Source organism: Gracilinanus agilis, chromosome 1 (genome assembly GCF_016433145.1).
Source record: "Gracilinanus agilis isolate LMUSP501 chromosome 1, AgileGrace, whole genome shotgun sequence".
Taxonomy (NCBI): domain Eukaryota; kingdom Metazoa; phylum Chordata; class Mammalia; order Didelphimorphia; family Didelphidae; genus Gracilinanus; species Gracilinanus agilis.
In genome coordinates this window covers 742,602,773-742,612,399 of record NC_058130.1, presented here as the reverse complement: position 1 = coordinate 742,612,399, position 9,627 = coordinate 742,602,773, and the positions used below count along the sequence as shown (strand labels likewise).

General features: G+C 39.9%; 1 pseudogene; it reads left to right on the top strand.

Moving 5' to 3' along the window:
• Positions 1 to 5,139: 5,139 nt before the first annotated feature.
• LOC123256834 lies at positions 5,140 to 6,438 on the top strand (annotated as a pseudogene).
• Positions 6,439 to 9,627: the final 3,189 nt, after the last annotated feature.

Below are 9,627 nucleotides of genomic sequence, written 5' to 3'. Positions count from 1 at the left end.
AAAGTTGAAAATGGGATTTTTTTTTAACCCTTGCCTTCTTCTTAGACTTGATACAAAGAATTAGTACCAAGGCAGAAGAGCATGAAGGGCTTGGCATTTGGGCTTAAGTGACTTGCCATGGGTCATACAGTCAAAGACAGGATTTGAATCCTGTTCTTTTGACTCCAAATCCAATTTCCACCAACCCTAAACCATGATGCTTCTCGAGGAAATGGCAGATTTCCACTAGACCTTGTTGCCAACTTGATGCTTTCAGAGAGTTTTCTAGCCAGGTTCTTGAATCTTCCTCATACCTGCACCCTGAAAAGTTTGGAGTCTAGAATGATACAGGGATCATGGAGTTAGAGCTGGAAGGAATGTCAGCAGTTATCTAGTCCAGCATCCTCATTTTACTGATGAAGAAACTAAGGCAAAGAGATTTTAAGTGATTTGCCCAGAGTCACACAGCTAGAAAATGTCTGGTATAGGATTTGAATTCAGGTCTTTCTAATTCAAAGTCCAGCATTCTATCCACTATAGATCATGCCATATAACCAGTGCATTATACATAGAACAAGCACATCTAAGATATCTGATATGTTTTGGAAACGATTTCAGATATCTTGCAAATTTCCCTTGCTTCCAGTCTCTCTGATATCACCTTAATTTTTTCTCATTGCTTCAATGCTCTATCTCTATTCCATTGCTTCGCCTTAGGTCTCTAGGATGCCAAAGCAACCACTGACTTTGACCTATCCAGCCCCACAACCAGTTGCCAAAGTGACTATTTCACTCCTTAACAAGTTGTATTTGGCCTTGCAGATGTCCGGCCTCCAACAGTGAAATATTTCCCAGCATTCTGCTAGCTGCAACTAAACTGGACAAGCCCATTTAGAATGAGTCATCAGGTTAGAATAGCAGCCAAAAAAAACTAATGTAATCTTAGACTCCATGAAGAGAGGAACTGCTTCCCAGAATGAAGAAGCAGGAGTTTCTCTGCTCTCTTCTGTGGAATATCACATCTTGAATATTGTGTTAAGTGGCAGGCATCACATTTCAGGGGGGATGTCAAACAATTGGAGAATGTCCAAAGCAAGGGATGAGATGGTGACGGGGCTAGTGTTGGTGCCATGTGAGAATCAGTTGAAGGAACTGAGAATTGTTAGCCTAGAGAATAGAAGACTTATGGAAGACACAGTTGATGGCTTCAAACATTTAAAACATCATCATATGGAAGGATTAAGCCTATTATGCTTCACTCAGGGGATAGAACTAGAAGCAATAGGTAGATATTGCAGAGAGACTGATTTGAACTTGATATAAGGAAAGTCTTGATGGAATAGAGTGCTTTAAAAGGGGAAGGATTCCCTCTTCTTGGAGGTCTTCATAGAATCATTATTACATCATAGATTCAGAGCTAAAGGGGATCTGAGAGACCATCAAGTTGAAACCCATGTAGTTTACCTGTAGAGAAACTGAGGCACAAACCAGTTAAGTGAATTGTCCAGGGTTCCACAGTAAATCTGGTGAGTATCTAGGGGTTTTTTTAACCAAATCTTCCTGACTCCATATCGAGGGCACCATATACTACATCACACTGCCATCAAAGCAGAGACTAGATGACCACTTGTTAGGGATCTTAGAGCAGGGAATCTTTTCTTATACAGATTGGACTAGATGCCTCACAAGGTCCCTTTCAGCTCTAAATCCTATGACCAATATACTCAAATATAATTTGATAATTAAGATTATAATTATATGTATTAAATAATATATTATTAAATATAATATAAAATTATAATTTTATAATTAAGACTTCATTAGGGCTGGGGTAAGTCCATTTAAGTCTTCATATTCCAGGGCCTAATATAGTACTTACCCATAGTGACTGCTTACTGAATGAATGTTTGCTGAGTTGAATCAGCCATAGGCTTAAAAATTCATTGACGAGAAGACTATTATGCCCTAAGAAATGATTAAAAACATGGAAAGATTTATATGAACTGATGCAAAGGGAAGTGAGCAGAACCAAGAGCACATTGTGCACAGTAATAGCAATAATGTTCAATAATCAACTATGAATGACTTAACTGTTATCAGCAAGGATCTAGGATAACTCTGGGGATGCATGATAAAAAATGCTATCCACTAGCATAGAAAGAACTGATGGAGTCTGCACGCAGATAACATTTTCTACTCTATTTCCCTTATGAGTCTTTTTTTGTGTGATTGGTGTCTTCTTTCACAAAAAAGACAAACGTGGAAATTTGTACTGCATATGTATAGCTTAGATTACTTTGCCATCTCATAGAGGGAGGGAAAGAGAGAATTTGAATCACAAAATGTCAGAAAACAAAATGTTAAGATTTTTTTACATGTAATTAGGGAGGAAATACAATACAATATTACTAGGGGGAAAACTTATTGATCATCTAGCCCAAATGCCACATTTTGTAAATGAGGAAACTGAGGCCCAAAAAGGTTCAATAACTTGCCTTAGTCTAGCAACGTGCCAAATCTACACCCATGTTTGGATGTTTACCCATAGGGAAACTGAGGCACAAACCAGCTAAGTGAATTGTCATTCAGGTAACAAGTACCAGAGCCAGAGTTTGACACCTAATCCTTTGCCTCTAAATCCAGAGCCTCTTGAAAAAGCAGATTTTAGCAAAAGAAAGAACATAGGTTTTTTAAAAATGACTAGAAGGTAACAGAGACCACAAGACAGGCTGACAGAGCTCAAAAACCAAAGCCTGGGGTGCTGCTGACTCTCCCCTTGCCTGTGACCAATCCAACCCAACTAGATGATTCTGCTGTGCCTTTAATTGCCTTTCTGGGTTTGTGTGCTGGTGTTTTGTTTCCTGGGACAGATTCTCGGTAAATTAATGAACTTGTCAATTAATTAAGGCGTTTCAGTTAAACTGCCTAAATTAAATTCCATTTTGGCAACCAAGGGCCCTGCCAGCCGGGTGTGTATCTATGCCTGAATCTCATTGGAGACCTCCTCCACCCCCACCAGAGTCAATGTCTGGAAGGCTAAGCTCAGATTCTCCTGCATTCTGCATCCTCTCTTCTCCAAGTGAAGAGAAAAGGTTTGGGGCCAGCCAGCATTTGGGGGAGTGGAAAGTCCCTTTCTAAAAATTTATGAGCCAAAGCACCACATCCATTTCTGTGACACAGAATGAAACACGCCATAAATTTTTCAAGTTTATTTAATTCAATTCGTTGTGTTCCATTACAGCCTGACTTGTCAGAATGTTCATGGAAACTCACCAGCTGCGGAAAGTTTCTCCTTCCCTCCCTCCCTTTCCCTCCCAGCTCCTCTACCCCCACCCAAACTCTCTGGGTTAGCTGTGATGCCCCTCTGAAGTGCTTTGTGATAACAAAAGCACCTAACCATCCTTTAACAAACCCAGGCTGTCTGAATTTAGGAGATTGGGGGTAACAATAATAGGGGAAAGAGCAGAATCTGTGACTTTATTGGTGTGTTACTCCTGGATGAGGAAACTCTCTCTCCCACTCTTGTTTTACTTGTATTACTGGGTTTGTGTGTTGATGTTCTGTACCCTGACATGATTTCTTTGGAAATTAATTTACTTGCCAATTAATTAAGGAAACTCCTCCTTCCCATGCAAGTGAACATCTTCTCTGCAACTTCTAGTCTAAGAGGGCTATCTAGAGCCCTGAAGGTTCAAGGGACTTTCCCAGGGTCACAGAGTCAGTTAAGTCAAAGGTGGGACTAGAACCTAAGGTCTTCCTGATGACACTCTAATACTAACCAAGGAGACAGTATGATCTAGTGGTTGGAGAATTGGCTTCTAGGTCAGGAAGACCATCTCTGACATCTATTATGTGTCCCTAAGCAAATCATCTCACCTTGCCCTCCAGCAACTATATGGGACTGAATTGCAAAATAATAACTGATCTACAAGTCAAACAGGTGGTACAAGAGAATGCAGAGCCTGAAGTCAGAATGATTCATCTTCCTGAGTTCAAATATGGCCTCAGCTGTGTGATCCTGGACAAGTCACTTAACCATATTGGCCTCAGGTTTCTTATCTGTCAAATGAGCTGGAAAAGGAAATGGCAAACCTCTTCTGGATATTTACCAAGAAAACCCTACATGGGGTCACAAAGAGTTGGACATGACTAAAATGACCAAACAACTGATCTGCTTTAGTAGAATAGTCTTCGATAGGAGTTTCCTACACATATTAAACTGAAGTTCTAGGGATGATTGAGTAATCAATAGATGGCTGGATGGATAGATATAGATATATAAATGTGTGAATCAATGAATGAATAATAGCTGGATGGACATAGTGGAAAGAGGACCACCTTGGAGTCAGGAAGGACTGAGTACAAGTTTTGCCTCTGATGCTTGCTGTCTATAACCCAATCTTCTCACTATTTCAGGCAATATTCTCTAAGTAATGGAGGAATTGCCAGTCTGTATCAGTGAAGGATAGTCCTTAACTTCCTTATCTATAAAAAATGAGAGGACTGGGATATATGACATCTAATATCTCTTCCAATTCTAAATTCTATAATATTCAGAGAACACAGAGAAAATATTTTATTTCTTTAATGATGATAACTGACATTTATGTGGAGCTTTAAATTTTGCAGAGCACTTTACATGGATTGCCTCATTTAATCCTTACAGTAGATTCTATGGGTTGTTTGGGGGGTTTGTCTGTTTGTTGTTTTTTTTTGTTCATATCTGTGAATTCCTCAGATCACATGGGAGACTCTAGATAGCACAATGGATAGAGTGCCAGTCCTAGAGTCAGAAGGAGTCATCTTCCTAAGCTCAAATCTAGCCACAGGCACTTAGTATTTAGTATCTGTGTGACCTTGGGCAAGTCACCTAACTCTTCTTGCCTCAATTTCCTCATTTGTGAAATAAGCTAGAAAAGAAAATAGCACACTACTCCATTATCTTTGCCAAGAAAACCCCAAATGGGGTCCCAAAGAGTTGAGCATGACTGAAATTACTGACCAACAACATAGGGGCCTTTTTCCTGAAACAGTATTTACTGACAGTAAAAATCCCGCTTTACTCTGCAACTTAAGATTCTTAAAGGAGCATGGGGGACTAAGAAGTTAAATGACTTGCAAGCCTTCTGCTATCTCCAACTTCCTGGTCATCAGTTGTGAATGAATGCCTCCTGGGTTGGGGTAGAGCTTGGTGCCCAGGCCCTCTTGGTGGAGTCACAAGCTGGACCATACCTGCATGAATGTTGGATGCATGTCCAAAAAGGTCATATGGAACACTATGGGTTCATTCATAATCAAGAGGATTATGGATTTGAGAGCTATGATGCTAAATTCAGTTGGCAGGTTATCAAGGAGAAATAGGATGCCTATGTCAGCCATCTGAACACCATCTATCATAATAACCTCACTAAGTTCAAAATAGAAATTATTAAGGTCCACAAAGCCTTCACAAATGACCCTGAGCCCATCATGGAGGTAAATGGGAGGAAAGACTGTTGTCCTCACCTTCCGATCATTGAGGGGGCATTCCAGTCTTTCCCAGTGAAGACCAGATCCCTGGTGACAGCCTGGGAATGACCAGTGATGGCTTCTTCCAGTTGGAAGATTTGCCAAGGCATAATGTGATCATTGGCACTGGGTACATTGCTATAGAGATAGCTGGCTTCCTACCATCCCTTAGCTTCCAGACAGGATAAGGTACTTTGATCTTTTCATGCATTAATTAGTTCCAACTTCACTGAAGAACTGGAGGATTACAGTGTCAAGGTCCTAAAGTACTACCAGGTCAAGGAAGTAAAGAAGACTTCCTTAAGCTTGGAACTGTCTAAGGTGATGGCCAAGCCCAATAGGAAACCCACCATCTATACAGTCCCTGGGTGTTGACTTCCTATTGTGGGTCACTGGGCGCACCCCCAATATCCAGGGCTTGAACCTGAACAAGCTGGGAATTCAGATTGATGACAAAGGACACATCCTGGTCTATAAATTCCAGAACACCAATAGAAAGGACATCTTTGCTGTTGGTGATATGTGTGGAAAAGCACTTTTTACTCTAGTAGCATTCTCCACTAGAAGAAAACTCGCCCACAGTCTTTTTAATGCAAATTGGGCTCCAAACTAGACTATGAATATCATCCAAACTGTCATCCTTAGCCACCTGTCCTCTGATTGGCACAATGGGACTCATGGATGATGAAGCCATTTCTAAATATGGAAAAGAAAATGTGAAGACCTATCTGACTTCCTTTAATCCTATGTACCACAGGGTGAAAAGAAGAAAAACCAAATGTGTCATGAAGCTACTATGTACCCAAAAGGAGGAGAAGGTGGTAGATATGCACATGCAAGGAATTGGATGTGATGAGATACTGCAAGTCTTTGCAGTGGCTGTGGAGAGAGAGCCCACAAAGATTTAGTATCCACCCAACCTCTTCTGAAAAGCTAATAACACTCCACTGAAAGAGGAAGAATCTTAGGGATCACTGCCAGAGCCCAGATATCTTTTTTCTTATACCTATTTTGTAGAATGTTCATTTTAATCAAGTTCCCTTATAGTCAAAACCTTTTTTATTATATAGTAGACATGAAAAAAGAAGTGTATCCATCCTGACTCCAATGCCAGCTCTCTATTCCCTGCATTATACTACTTCCCTGCACTATACTACTTCTCACTGATATTTCCACCTTCATTTTACAAATGGTGAAATGAAGGCCTAGAATGAATAAAGGATTTGCCCATGGTCCCAAAGCCAATAAGTATCAGAGGCAAGATTTGAACCCAGCAAAGTTCTGATTTCTCAAATTTATAAGGAACTAAGTCAAATGTACAAGAAATCAAGCCATTCCCCAGTTGGCAAATGGTCAAGGGACATGAATAGGAAGTTTTCACAAGATGAAATCAAAACAATCAATAAGCACATGAAAAAGTGTTCTAAATCCCTACTAATTAGAGAAATACAAATCAAAACAATGCTGAGCTACAACCTCACACCTAGCAGATTGGTTACTATGACAGTAAAGGAAAATAATAAATGTTGGAGGGGATGTGGCAAAATTTAGACATTAATACACTGCTGGTGGAGCTGTGAATTGATTCAACCATTCTGGAAGGCAATTTGGAACTTTTCCTAAAGAGCTTTAGAAGAATGATCTAGCAATACCCTTTGATCCAGCAGTACCACTACTAGGTTTATACCCTAAAGAGATAATAATGAAAAATGTTTGTACAAAAATATTCATAGCCATGCTCTTTGTAGTGGCAAAAAATGGAAAACGAGGGGGTGTCCCTCTATTGAGAAATGCCTGAACAAATTGTGGCATATGATGGTGATGGACTACTTACTATTGGGCTATAAGGAATGATGAACTATATTTCTATATGAACTGGAAGAACCTCCAGGAATTGATGCAGAGTGAAATGAGCAGAACCAAGAGAACATTGTACACAGAAAGTAAATGCAATGTAATGGACTTTGCTACTACAGGACAATCCCAAGGGACTCAAAAGAAAGAACTGTGGAAGTAGAGATATAGATGAAAAACAAATGACTTATCATTTGTTTATATGGATATGTTATTTGGGGTTTTGGTTTTAAAAGACTGTTTTATTGCAAAATATTTTTTTTGATTTATTGCAAAAATTAATAATATGGAAAAAGGTATAAGTGATAATGTTTGTATAACCCAGTGAAAGTGCTTGTTGGCTACAGGAGGGGAGAGAGAACAGGGGAGGGAAAGAAAATGAGTCATGTAAACATGGAAAAATATTTTTTAATAAAGGAAAATTCTATTATTTTTTTTTGAGCCCAGATTACTCCAAGCCCGGTACTCTATCCACTTTAGTACAGTTTCCTTCATTGAACAATAATTATCTTAATAGGAACTAGACAGTGAGGAAGAATTACGGTCAGAACCATGGACAGTGCACAGTTTGTTGGGTCCAATGGTCCTCCCAAAAGCTGAAGGCTTCTCTCCATTCTCCAGCTGACAGCAGCTGGAACACTGAAAGTCCCTGGAAACCATCTGACGTGTGCAAGTCAGGAAGCCATCCTTCCCAGTAAGTGAACATATTAAACCTGACCTTCCCAATTTCACAGTTTATTTGTAGCTCCAGCCAGCCTCCGATTTTATGGGGCACTCAGCTGCAACTGGTGACTCATCTGTATCCTCAGGGGAAATATACCTTCCTTTAACTGAAACGAAAGGATTAAACAGGCAGCGGTTCCATCCTCATGGAACACTGGTCCCACAAGTTGGGACACATGGACAGCTTCCTGCCTGGAGCTCAGGAGAGCATGGATGTGAGAACAATGCTATTTCAGGAACCCACAGAGAGTCCTAACTATGCTTCAGCTCTAAAGGTTTTTCCTCTGCACTCACTCACTGTGTATCCTATTCTCCATTAAACAGTGAGAGAAGGAAGATATGGGAAAAGCCTTGTGAACAGTAAAGGATGAAAGAAGAGAGACATTTTAGAAGAGAGACGTTGAGGTGGACTGAAATGGTCAAGGAAGGCTTCCTGAAAGAGGTGAATTGGGTCTTGAATAATGACAGTTGAATTAAACATTCCACATTCTTGGGATTCGCTCCTGACTTACCTTTACCCATAGTGTTCTTCTCTTCCTTTTAAAGTGCAGTTCAAGAACCACCTTCTTATTAACCCTTTAATGAATTGCACTAGTTCACTAATGCCCTCCCTCCTAAACTATCTTATATTTAACTACCTTGTATTTACCCACTTAATAATAATGGTAATTATAACAATTAGTAATAATTAGCATTTATATGATGCTTTAACTTTAAAAATACTATCCAATCTTCTCAACAACCATGAGAGGTAAGTGTTATTATTACCTGCATCTTACAGACGAGGAAACTGAGGCCAAAAGAATTTCATGTGATTTGCTCAATGTCATACAGTTAACAAGTATCTGGAGCTGAATTTGAACTCAGGACCTCCTGACTCCAAGCTCAGTGTTCTATATACTGTATCATCTATTGTACCTAGCACAATGCCTGGCGCATAATGAGCACTTAATGGGAGTTAATTGATCAAATGATTTAAGAATAATTACAGCTGATTTGTAGTTATTTTAAAGTGTGAAGCAGGGGAGTAGCTAGATGGTTAGGGGGCAGCTAGGTGGCTCAGTGGATTAATAGCCAGGCTCAGAGATGGGAAGACCTGAGTTCAAATCTAACTTCAAATATTTCCTAGCTGTGTGACCCTGGGCAAGTCACTTAACCCCCATTACCTACCCCTTACCACTCTTCTTTCTGTCTTAGAACCAATACACAGTACTGATTCTAAAATGGAACAGAAGGGTTTTTTAAAAAGTGTGAAGCAGTTTTCAGTCATTATCTCATTTGAGTCACGCAACCAGGTTTAGTAAATGTTATTGTTATCCCCATTTTCCACGATAGGAAACTGAAGATCAAAGAGGTTAGTGACATGTATAGAGTCATATAGCTGGTAAATATTCAGAAACTGTCTAATGCCAAGAACAGCACTTTGTACAGACACCAAACTACACACTGTAGAGAGTGGCTACAATTAACAAGGAAGACTCAGGAGTTCCGGGTTAAGATGGCGGCAGAGTAAGAAGCAGCTCTTAACCTCTCCTGACCGAAACACACAAAACTCCTCAAGGG